We start from the raw sequence: 13,792 nt of genomic DNA on the forward strand, positions 1-13,792 counted from the left end.
AACTGAATATATTTATTTGAAAAAATATCATATTTAACTATATTGTTATGACAGCAATATATTTAACATTTTCCTATTGAATTATTTGAAACAATAACAAAAATAAAATGTTCTTAATTTTTATCCATCATTAATATAAACACTGTCAGATTAGGATGGCAATAGTATTTCCACATCTTCTTCAGAAACTGTGTATATTTACCAAAATATAGTACAATAAGAAAATTATACAATACGAATAAAACAGTGTAATATCTCTCAATGTTTGGGTATTAAAGTTGACAGATTTTTTCCCTTAATGTAAAATAAAAAACGATTACTCTTAGATTAACAAATATGACAAAAAATTTTTTTTTTGTTTTTATATTATTATATAGAAAACACGTAAAAAATGTTCATTTTTTAAATTTTTTTTATTGAATCATCATTGTTTGTGCACACAGTGTATGACTATTTTTTCAATACAGGAAAAGAAACTTGATCCACAATGAATCCACAACAAAGAATATGAAAACCATCTTGATCCTACATAACATAATCTGATGCGGTGATATTATTCTTATTAATCTTTATTATAGAAACATATAGAATATATTTTTTTCAAGATTTATTTATAAATCTATTACCAGTTATAATATGTTAACCTGTTCAAAGTTCACCCTTTAGAAAATAAAACTTTTATTCATTGAAAATACTATGTTAGCTTATTGTTTTTATTATTATTCCTCATACTTACAGCACCCTAAAACTTAAATGACGCAATATGTGGGAAATACATACGCGTGTATGTCTTTGAGGGAAACATGGGAAATGATGATAGCGTCAATTGGCTAGATGGTTTACGCCATCAAAGAACCATATATATTTGCTAATCTGATCCCATCCTTACCTTCATAATTTTAATTTACAATTCCAATTTTTTATATATCAATATTAAAAATTTACTATTTTGCGAGTTTGGAAGCAAAATTGTGTAATGTGTACATTAAACACACAAATATGTTCCGATTGGTAATCTATTCAAATATTATTGCAAATACAATTAGAATATATAAATAGTGGGAGCGCAGAATGAATCCAATATATTATTTTATTTAAAATATTAATATGTCATCCACATAAAAATGCAGTACATGAACTAGCCTAAGAAAAAACAATTGATATTATATAAATGTAAACGAGACTGCCATATCTCCTGAACAAATATGAATAAAAAACCTTTAATAAACCCTAGTTAGGGCTGCATTAATGCTTCATGAAAATCAGCCGTGCGTCCACGAGCTGAAATGATTGTAAAAAGGAGACTGCTAAAAAGTGCCTCTGTTATAAGTCACTGTCCTCCTTATACACAATAGAATCTCATTGGTAGAGAGTGTCCCAGTACTGGACTTGCGGACAACCGTGCTGTAGTATTATGTGTCAAATGGATAGTGATGGTCAAATTCAATTTGTGGTATATCACCTGATGTAGAAGCCTCTCCGTCAAAGGCGCTGTACTGAGCCGGGTTTGCTGGGGCTCTGTGCAGTGAACGTACAGCTGGTCTCGTCACCGGTGTACCATCCAGATGAACACGGTAGTTTAATTCTGCTGAAGGATGCTGTACCAGTCTGGATATGCAACAGTGTAAAAATACTGGAGCAGCAGATTCTCCGTCCGCTGGTGGAAAAATCTGTATTAATTGCGGCTACGGTCCACTGGATGCATGCGGGTCACAGGGTGTTAAGAGAATATAGCAGTCCAAATGAGGTACTTCAAAGGAGTACCTTAACGCGTTTCTCGTCCCACAACGCTGGCCGTTTCATCAGAAGGAAATGAATTTTATTTCATTTCAAAGGTACTCCTTTGAAGGACCACATTTGGACTGCTATATTCTCCTGACACCCTGTGAGCCGCATGCATCGAGTGGACCGTAGCCGCAATTAATACGGATTTTTACACCAGCGGAGGGAGAATCTGCTGCTCCAGTATTTTTACACTGTTGCATATCCAGACTGGTACAGCATCCTTCAGCAGAATTAAACTACCGTGTTCATCTGGATGGTACACCGGTGACGAGACCAGCTGTACGTTCACTGCACAGAGCCCCAGCAAACCCGGCTCAGTACAGCGCCTTTGACGGAGAGGCTTCTACATCAGGTGATATACCACAAATTGAATTTGACCATCACTATCCATTTGACACATAATACTACAGCACGGTTGTCCGCAAGTCCAGTACTGGGACACTCTCTACCAATGAGATTCTATTGTGTATAAGGAGGACAGTGACTTATAACAGAGGCCCTTTTTAGCAGTCTCCTTTTTACAATCATTTCAGCTCGTGGACGCACGGCTGATTTTCATGAAGCATTAATGCAGCCCTAACTAGGGTTTATTAAAGGTTTTTTATTCATATTTGTTCAGGAGATATGGCAGTCTCGTTTACATTTATATAATATCAATTGTTTTTTCTTAGGCTAGTTCATGTACTGCATTTTTATGTGGATGACATATTAATATTTTAAATAAAACAATATATTGTATTCATTCTGCGCTCCCACTCTTTCTTTTTTCACACTCACTTTGATCCATTGTTGGGGCAGCCCGCCCACAACTGGTGAGCAGCCGCCTGAATCCAACCACATATAGTGTGTGTATTGTAGAGCGCCAATCTTTTGTATATATTTTTAGAATATATAAATGCATTGTTAAGCAAATGCAAATTATTAACAATACAAAACTTGCATTAATTTTTTTGGGATATTATTAGAATATAATATATATATATATGCATGAACAATCACTGTAATATGGAATATGTGTCTGTACATATATTTTCTCTATTTTTATCTTGAACATATTAGTATGTGAACCCCACCAACATGAACAAAACAAAACAAAGCAAAATAAATTTAGAACATTTTCAGGAATGCACGACTTGAAGTATCTCAGAAAGTATATTCCTATTATCGATTTGTCTTTTCAAACAGGACACATGGATGACTCTGTATCCCTCTGTCTTCAGTTCCTTCACCCTGGCTCGCAAGACCGTTTGTGACATATCTAAAAATGAAGTAAAACAGGTAAGTTCTTGAAAGTTAATTTCCATACTTTTGTCCACCTTATCTTTAACTGTAGTCTTCATTTTAAAAGAAATGCAAGGTTTAAAGGTAACAACCCTAATTATAATAAAATATTACAATATATATTTCTCATTGTGACTCTAGATCAGTAGTGCACCGAAGATTTTTCCATCATTGGTATTAACAATGGTTAAGTTAAAGATATACAAGCACTATAGTAATGGGTTCCATCATAAATTATGTTTCACGGCACAGACAAAATTATCATGTCCAAACAACCCCAAAATATTCCAAAAATCCCCATTCAATGGAAGCACTACTGACTAATAAAATACATTCTGAAAGAATGCATTTCTTTGACAAAGCAATGCCGTATTTCTGAGTTTAATTTATTAGTCTGCGGTGCCGATGTTTGATGTATGTATATATATATATATATATATATATATATATATATATAGTGTCAGTTTGTACTGTGCTCCAAACAATAAATACAATATGCTGCAGTGACCTCCTCGTCAGCTTGGCATAAGATGACTATGTAGATGAAAGGTAATCGGCTGCACTCACACTGCCGTATTCAATGATGCAAAAAGTGTCCCTTTATTGCCTACATGTTTTGTTAAAAATCCCCTTCTTCAGGGACAGATTTCTGTCCAAATAACTTAAAAATATCTACATATATTTAAAAGTTTATTATATCCTGTTTAACACTCTTCTTCCTTATGTCTTTACTCTTTTTTTATTTGTTTTCCTTTTATATTTCAGGCAACTTTGTCTACATGTGTGTTTCCAGAGCTCTGGTCCTCTACATAAAACAAATATATTTGTATGCTACATGCCAGCATTTTGCTTATACTCCACTCTTGTGATGTCTAAACTTGTAGCCTATAACACTCTGCTAAGACTGTATCCAAAGTAAATCAAATGATTTTTTTTTTTTTAAAAATTTACAAACCATACACAAAATTACAATAGAAAATCAATGTAGGATTAACTTAGTTTCCTATTGAGTTTGGTGATTCAAACTCGCAATTTGAATAAGAAGCCTATGGCTAAAACTAATTAAAAATAATAAATGTTAGTGTTATATGTAGGATTTTTTAAGTGCAGGATGATGATCGTTGAGTAGGGCACATTTGTTATCTTGAGGAAACACATTTTTTATGTTACGTTTTTCAAAAAAAGCATAGCACATATGTCTCACCATATTTAGTTATCTGATAATGCAATCTATATACATTTATTCATTACCTTTAATATTTAAGCTTCATCCTCATCGTTAGCTTCCTGTCTCTTCCAATGTTGAATTTGAATATTTGCACGCTCTAATCTTACTCGAAGATCCATATTCTCATCATAGCTTGAGCTAGGTCGATAAGCCAATTGCAATCTTGAATGCACTTCTGATGCTACAGCTATGCTTCTCAAATTTGTGTTTTCAGGGCTGTATTCAGAGGGTACAGGTGCAGCGGTGGATTTATACTTTCCTGGTGCAGCAGTGGATTCTGAGGGTCCTGAGTCAGCGGGGGATTCTGAGGCAATTTGTCCAGTAGTGGATTCTGAGTGTCCTGGTTTTGGCTTCAATAAATAGGGCCCTGGTGCAGTGGTGGATACATTGAGGCCTCTATAAGCAGTGGATACATAGTCTCCATGTAAGTTGTTGTATACATAGGGTCCTGCTAAAGTGGAGGATACATAGGGTCCTGTAAAAGTAGTGGATACATAGGGTCTTGATGCAGGGATGGATACATAGGGTTCTGCTAAAATTGAGGATACATAGTGTCCTGTTACAGTCGTGGATACAGAGGGTTCTGTTGCAGTGGTGGATACATAGGGTCTTGCTAAAGTGGAGGATACATAGGGTCCTGTAAAAGTAGTGGATACATAGGGTCTTGATGCAGGGATGGATACATAGGGTTCTGCTAAAATTGAGGATACATAGTGTCCTGTTACAGTCGTGGATACAGAGGGTTCTGTTGCAGTGGTGGATACATAGGGTCTTGCTAAAGTTGAGGATACATAGGGTCCTGTAAAAGTAGTGGATACATAGGGTCTTGATGCAGGGATGGATACATAGGGTTCTGCTAAAGTTGAGGATACATAGTGTCCTGTTACAGTCGTGCATACATAGGGTTCTGTTGCAGTGGTGGATACATAGGGTCTTGGTGCAGGGATGGATGCATAGGGTCCTGCAAAAGTGGAGGATACACAGGGTCCTGTTTCACGTATGGATACATAGGGTCCTGATAATGTCGAGGATACATAGGGTCCTGTTAAAGTAGTGGATACATAGGGTCTTGGTGCAGGGATGGATACATAGGGTCCCGCAAAAGTGGAGGATACACAGGGTCCTGTTGCAGGTATGGATACATAGGGTCCTGATAATGTCGAGGATACATAGGGTCCTGTTAAAGTAGTGGATAGATAGGGTCCTGCTGCAGTGGTGGATACATAGGGTCCTGGTAAAGTGTAGGATACATATGGTCCTGTTAAAGTGGTGGAAACATTGGTACTTGCTGCAGCAGTGGATACAGAGTATACTGGTAAAGTGGTGGATACATAGGTTACTGTTGCAGTGGTGGATACATAGGGTCCTGGTAAAGTGGTGGATACATCTGTTCCTGCTGCAGGGGTGGATACAGATTCTCCTGGTAAAGTGGTGTATAGATAGGTTCCAGGTGCAGCGCTCGTTGCATACTCTCTGTGTGTAGAGCTTGTTACATAGTCTCCACGTGTACAGCTGGATACAAAGGTTCCTGCTGTAGCATTGGATATACAAGAAGGATTATCTGATCTGGACATTCTTTGTCTTTCTTCTGTCAACAGTTGCATGAAAGTGGAAATCATGCGTGTGATGGTAATAGTCTCATACTGCCATGCTAGCATTTGATTTATACTGTGCTGCATCTGTTGGTAGTTGATTGCTGCCACATTCTGTGATGAAACAAGATGATCGTAAAAATTTGCAAGAGTGACAAGTGCTTGATTCTGTTGTCTTTGTGTTGTGTTGAGAATCTGTATATTATTATTCAGCTGATTTATTTGATGTTCAATTTTTTTCATTTCTTCATTTCTATTCCTCTCAATTAGCTGCATGGCTTCCTTTAAAGAATCCTGTTGGCTAATGGTTTGTGATCTGCTAACTTCACATTCTGTGTGTATAAAAAGTTCTAGGTACAGTTAATACATCAATTTACAGACAATTTATTAAGTATAGTTAGAAGAACCAAAAAATCAAGTTATAAAAAAACCAGTATCTATTAATGATAGTGGATCTCATTAAAATCTATGTTTTATACATTAAAAAAATTTACCTTGATTTGTAGAGTCCAGGAATTGGTCTTGAAGACCATGGTCAATTACACTAGAATGTGCAGTCTCTGCATTCAATTCCACCTGGTTGGTATCTTCTGTATCAATATTACTTTTCTGGCTGTGCAATACAGGCTCCTCATTAATGTTATCCTGTGTCTGTGTGGCAGTCACCATGTTGCTTTCTATGGCTTAAAACATAATAGATAAATACCATTCATCTTAAACATAGTTTTTAACCATATTGAATATCAATGATAGTAAATTTTATTTATATTGATTAAAATAAATACCTTTATCTAACATTAAAGGGTTTAGCATGGTTGAATTTTCATCCTCCATGAAAGGATCATCCATTGTTGATTGTTCTTGCCTCATGGATGTTTCATTTACCGTGGAAGTCTCTACCGTAGTGGAACTGTGAACCACAGAAGAATATTCTTGCATCATTGATGTTTGGTCCACCGTGGAATGATCATCCACTCTTGCCGAATGTTTCAGCATTGATGGTTCGGCCACAAAGGAAGTATCATCCACTGTCGAAGTATGTTGCAGCATTGATGGTTGGTCCAACATGGTAGCATGGTCCGCTGTTGCATCATGATGCAGCATTGATGGTTCGTCCACCATGGAAGGATTGTCCAATGTTAAAATATGTGGCATCACTGATGGTTCATCCGCAGTTGAAGGAAAATTGTCTGTCATAACTGTTTTTGTTTCAGAAAAAGAAACTTTCCTTGAAATTGTTGTAAAGGAACCTGAAATAAATAATAGGTATATTTAACATTGCATACATATAAATACATAATATTTTATAGACATTACAATATTTCTAGCATTATAAAACTGTGTAAAGCATACCTCAAAAATGTATTTACTTATATTTTTATAGTAATATTTTTTAATACATATAATATTTTATTATATTTATTATTATTATTTTATTACAACAGAAAAAAGCCTTTTTGGCTCAATAATATAGCTTATAATCCAATTTTTGATTTATTTCTACAACATAGGGTAAAACATTATAGCTAGCACAATATTATTTTACAGTAGGAGGGCATGTTTATAAAATTAGAATAAGATGCTAGATAGCATGTGTGTATGTTTTTAGGTTCAACGCTAACTCAGGAAAGTAGGTAGCAATTTACAACACACTGTGGAAATATTTGACTAAAAATCTGTAAAAAAATAATGTGAGTCTAATACAAAGCTCTAACACTTATCTGTGTGGCCGGTAAGGGGGTGACAGTTAAAAATCATTACTGGTCGGCCTTGCGTGGATGAATAGTGACAAGACATAAGTGTATGGAGAAGGGTTGTCGGTAATTAGTTATATAGTAAAAAATTTCAACATGGGTTTTTAATTCTGTTTTTGTTCTCACATTCCTCGTTAAGTGATGTGTTGTGTAAGGTGCCTAGCTCAGCTACCGCTGTATTATTTGCAGGTTCCCATTCCCAATTGTTGTCCAAGTTGATCCTTAAATAGGAAGAAAAATAACTAATTAAATTAAGAAGGTTGGACTCAGGTCTACTTATTTCTCATGTCAATCTAATGACCATGTCTACATAATAAATGTTGACTTTTAGTAGCCCAATCAATGTTTATCTACCTAATGACCTCCTACATGAAAAAATTAAGTTCGGATATCTTACATATATAACATAGTGAGGGTTGCCTGTAGTCCACACATTTACAGCATTTAGAAGAGTAGCATCAGCAGCAGGATTGGGCTGATAAAGAATGGCATAATTCTCCTTTGCGCCTGCAATTTTAACCATTGGCGGCAGCAGCGTTCGTAGAATGTCCTTTATAAGTGTAATTATTGATAATCAATTACAAAGTAATCAGTTAACTTTTGGTATATCTCGTTGATAAAACGAGAGACATAAGTAAGAGATTTTAATTTAATTAATTTATTTTGATTATACTAGCATTTACTTAGCAATGAACTATTTTTTCAGCTAATAATTATATATGTATTTAAAAAAAAAAAATTACATTGATTTTTAATTATGACCAAAGTATTTATTTTGGCTCAATAGAACAAAGAAATTAACAGTATATGTTTTCATATGCACTATATTTTGAAATATCTTACATAAACTATTTATTATCTAACTCACGATATAACATCATACAATATTGCAAACATTATTTACTGTTTAGTTGTAACGTTTTTACTTTTGTTTTAAATTTTTTACCAGACTGTTGCTCTTCCAAATTCTTCTGCTTTTTCTTATGTGTTTTCTTTTGATTTTTTTCTTGAGCAACCTTAAGTTCTTTAGCAAATATAAAAAATAAAATAAAAATATTACAGTTACTAAACATTTTAATATCACACACACACACACACACACACACACACACACACACACACACACACACACACACACACACACACACACACACACACACATTGAGTAAACCTTATCCTAAATGATGGGTTCAGGTACTATTTTGGATATACAATTTGAAAGTATTTGTACTAACTGCATATCATAATGAGATCGCATGGCGATGGTGTCCAAATTGAAGCACAGAGTGCATTTATGTTTAATATAAACATTATACACAAACCCGTAAGGTCATTTTATACAATTTTTTAACATACTTTGTGCATTAAACAAAGTGTGTGTATATTTACACAATTAATTTGTTTCATATACACATTATACAAACAGCCTGAAGGTCAATTTATGTAATTTTCTTTATAATGTTGTGTATTAAAATAATTATTTTCACATTTGCCATCATAAAACAAATTTTTCACTATCTTACTCTCCCATTAAAATCTATGTGTAAAAATTTTTTCTTTTATTGATTGATATTGGGATATGGCATACTCCACCTATGTTTGTGTGTATATAGATATAGACACACACACATCTGGTGGATTGATATTTTTCATGGACAATACGATAATATATCTATCTATCTATCTATCTATCTATCTATCTATCTATCTATCTAGATATAGTTATATACATATTTATAGTTTGTAAAATAGTTACCCTGGGAACCAGTGGGTGGCCTCTCGTCATCTTGTACCATTCTAAAGTGCTCTTCTAGTTTTTTCTCCCAAACCTTTTGGAGTTTTCTTCTACACTTTATTTTATGATTTGTCTTCCTCTTACAGTCACGTAGTCTCTTTTTGCAGCTTTCAGGAGTTCGATGTATATCTCGAGCTGTAGACACAGATTTTGCTATTTCTTCCCAAGTATTATTTTTAAATTTCTGGTGTACATTAAAAGCTTCGGGACCAAATAGCTGACATGTATGATGAATAACTTGGTCAATGAGGGTGTCTGTTTCATCATCTGTGAACTTTGGGGCCCTGTGGATGCTTCCTTCATCAGGAGATTCATATTCATCATGAGAAGCATCACTGTGACTCTTCTGACTGTGAGATGTTTCAGCTTCATCTTGAGTAAGTGAGGTTCGTTTTCTGCTACCACCCTCTGCCATTTTTTAAAACTAATACAATATAAATAAAGACAAAGATTTACTAAATAATTCTATATATATGTTCTATAATTTTTTTCTATTAATCATTTATTAATTAAGAATTATGTTTTCAATTTATCTGGAGCCATGCACTGATACTTAGATGCCAAATAATTCACTAGCCTTGAAACATCAATCGATGGTAGTAAACCATCTGTTTCTCCCCATCAATGTTAAAATTATTCAAACCTGATATAGACCTTGAAAAAGGGACAGCATAGTCCAGAAACGCGTTGGTTTGCCATGCTGTGCCTTATTCCATAATCAAGACGGACAATCTCTGCATGCTTTGGGTAACATTTGTGATTCTAAACTCTGGAGCCTACTGCTTTCTCAACACCTGCGGCTCACACCAAATATAAGGGTACGATCACTTTCCTGCCTTCATTGTGAATCACAACGTGTTTGAGATTTTTTTTTTTTCATATTTTTTTTCTTTTATGAAATATTTTACATTATACATTATACATAGCAGCGGATTGGTTGCCATGGCCAACTTCTCCACTGGCTCACTTTAACACACTTTTCAATGCTTCATGAATAGATCACTATGGGAGAGACGTCATGAGATCTCTGCCATAGCAGCGCCGTACAGACACTAGAGGTCAGTAATGACCTCTAGTATCTGTCACTGGAGACGGCTACAGCGGACGCCCACACAGTCCACGGCGTCTGCTGCAGACGGGGAGCGGGCAGGCGGCGGTGACTGCGGACACAGGACGCAGCGCACTGGGCGTATGCACTGCTTGAATGCACAAATAACCGCTCATGGCAATACCAAATCAATATCAGCAGCATAACTATTTCTCAGTAACAGTGTTTTAAGTGGGATGGCCATGGGTGTGTTCAGCTGCGATGTGAAAAGTGTGAGTGGACAAATATGGTCACTAAAGGGTCTATTCATACAGAAAACGAAAACATAATTGCTACTTATCACTACACATCGCATTGCTTTGATGCGATGTATAGCTGTGATAAGTAGCAATTAATGTATACTTACCCTTAAGACGATGCGCTGCGGTGTCTAGGGCTATTGCGGTGAGGTCTGCTCCAGCGGTCCTTCCCAGCGATGCGCGGGGTACAGCGGAGGGTCACTTTGCGCATGCGCAGGGTGTTTACCTCCCGTCAGCCCGCAGTAGTTGCTGTGAGGTCGGGGGGCAGAGCCAGCGCGAGGTGCAGAGCAGTGATCGGGGAAGCATTGAGCTTCCCTGATGTCTCCGCACTACAGTTCAGGTTACGGCGTCCTGAGATGGCGAACCTGGACTCCATGGAGAAGCGGAAAGCAGAGCTTTCCACACCTTCATGAATCGCACTCACCATACAAAGGTATGGTGATGCGATTCAGGCACAGAGCGGGGGTAACGCTGGAGAAGTCAGAGACTTCTACACGTTAACCCGCTCTGTGAATTGCAGTAGGCAGAGAAAAGCCCTGTTTACCGCCAAAAAAAGGTCTTTTCAATGCTACATGAATAGACCCCTAACTGTGCTATGGGAGACCATATATGGTTTCAGTCATAGATGGCCATCCTAGCTTTCCATGAAAGACCCGCTGACCAATCAAAGATCAGGGGTGGTGAGTCACGGGTGCTGTGGTCTAAACTACGATCGTTATAAAAAAAAATATATATATATATATATATATTTTTATAACATACATAAATATTGGTTTAGGCTGAGACAGTGATGTACAGAAAACATAGGTTCTCCACCATCGCTGGGAAAAGTATTCTACATCGGTCATAAACCTTGAATTAATTTGATTCATAGATGAACGATAGTCATCCCTAGTGTATTTATCTATGTGGGATAGCACAAATGTATGTTGTGACAATAATCCTTCCTCACATCCAAGACACAGTTGCCACACCCTGCTGGGCTCTGCAATGTGATAAGGGTTGGGTGACATAGCTGTGTATCTGTGCAGTGATGCTAGATGTCTTTAGCATGATGAACAGGCAGCCAAGCATGGAGTTTAATCGGCGCCATTTTGTAATTGGGAACGTACTGTCAGTCACTCTGACTGCAAAACGGCAATAAAACACAGCTATGTTATCACAAAACCAGATAAGTTTACAAAGCCAGATAAAACTGTTCCAGTAACTGTAGTACGATTGGTTGTAATGGATGCAGGGCCGAGGTGTGGTATGGTTAGCAGAGGGTATCTTTAAGATGGATGTAACACATTAATGTAGATTGCTGCATTTGACTGTCAGAAGGAGTTAATCTAAAAAAACCAAGCAGCTAGTGATAGTGAACTCGGTATTATGTAGATCTTGAGGAGGAAACATTTATAAAGAGTGTGTGTGTTTTGTATTTGTCTGAAACGACCTATATTTTGTTCTAACTGTGAAGAATAGAATTAGATGAAAGTTTGAAATTTACCTTAACAGGAAATACAATTATCTTATTGTAAAAAATCAATAGAATACAGCATACCCGGTTTAGTGGTCTCTGACGCAGTGGGTAAATACAGATTACTTACGCTGACACTCATGAGCGCTGTTCTCAAAATGGCGCCTAAGCAAGGGTCGATCTTGGCTTTTATAATCAATGTGAAACAAACCATCCTACTGCCTAATATTCTAAGTTTCTCATTGGTTCAGCTGTGTGGTAAGATAATGCATCATCTGACATATATCATATCCAACCAATTGGATATCGGAAGCTGAATAATGGGTTTGGTTTGAGGGGGTAGGGCGTTGGACTTTTTAATTATTGGCATGAGTTGTTATTATTTTTTTGGGGAAATATAAACCTTTTGAAAAGTTTAAGGACTAGTGTTAGCTTAACATAAAGCATCCAGCAAGGTCTCATGAATGCCAGGGTGACAAGGGCTGTCATGAATGGCTGTCAAGAGACACACACACACACACACACACACACACACACACACACACAGACACACACACTCACTCACTCCCACACACTCACTACTTGTCCAACCCATGCTGCCAGGCAGGGATAGCTTGAAGACCTTGGGGCTGTCAGGGATGTGAGAGGGCAGCCTGGGACATGTAGTGCCATGCCTTGTGGGGGAGGACTAGGAGCGTCCCGTTTAGCGGCTAGCCATGGGCGTCTCATCAGTGAAGGCTTGCCGCTGTGCCTTGATGAGGGCGCCCTGTCATCGCGGGGTGCAGGACACACACACACACACACACACACACACACACAGACACACACACTCACTCACTCCCACACACTCACTACTTGTCCAACCCATGCTGCCAGGCAGGGATAGCTTGAAGACCTTGGGGCTGTCAGGGATGTGAGAGGGCAGCCTGGGACATGTAGTGCCATGCCTTGTGGGGGAGGACTAGGAGCGTCCCGTTTAGCGGCTAGCCATGGGCGTCTCATCAGTGAAGGCTTGCCGCTGTGCCTTGATGAGGGCGCCCTGTCATCGCGGGGTGCAGGACACACACACACACACACACACACACACACACACACAGACACACACACTCACTCACTCCCACACACTCACTACTTGTCCAACCCATGCTGCCAGGCAGGGATAGCTTGAAGACCTTGGGGCTGTCTGGGATGTGAGAGGGCAGCCTGGGACATGTAGTGCCATGCCTTGTGGGGGAGGACTAGGAGCGTCCCGTTTAGCGGCTAGCCATGGGCGTCTCATCAGTGAAGGCTTGCCGCTGTGCCTTGATGAGGGCGCCCTGTCATCGCGGGGTGCAGGACACACACACACACACACACACACACACACACACACACACACACAGACACACACACTCACTCACTCCCACACACTCACTACTTGTCCAACCCATGCTGCCAGGCAGGGATAGCTTGAAGACCTTGGGGCTGTCAGGGATGTGAGAGGGCAGCCTGGGACATGTAGTGCCATGCCTTGTGGGGGAGGACTAGGAGCGTCCCGTTTAGCGGCTAGCC

The 13,792-nt window shown here is 38.0% G+C and overlaps 1 long non-coding RNA gene across 1 annotated transcript; it reads left to right on the plus strand.

The window, feature by feature from the left end:
• The first annotated feature begins 472 nt into the window (after window positions 1-472).
• On the plus strand, window positions 473-3,990 carry LOC134944836 (uncharacterized). Its single transcript, XR_010181965.1, has 3 exons — window positions 473-547; window positions 2,971-3,063; window positions 3,832-3,990. It is a non-coding gene; the product is annotated as an uncharacterized LOC134944836 (long non-coding RNA).
• The last annotated feature ends 9,802 nt before the right edge of the window (window positions 3,991-13,792 follow it).

The sequence above is a fragment of the Pseudophryne corroboree genome, chromosome 7, assembly GCF_028390025.1.
Source record: "Pseudophryne corroboree isolate aPseCor3 chromosome 7, aPseCor3.hap2, whole genome shotgun sequence".
Lineage (NCBI taxonomy): Eukaryota > Metazoa > Chordata > Amphibia > Anura > Myobatrachidae > Pseudophryne > Pseudophryne corroboree.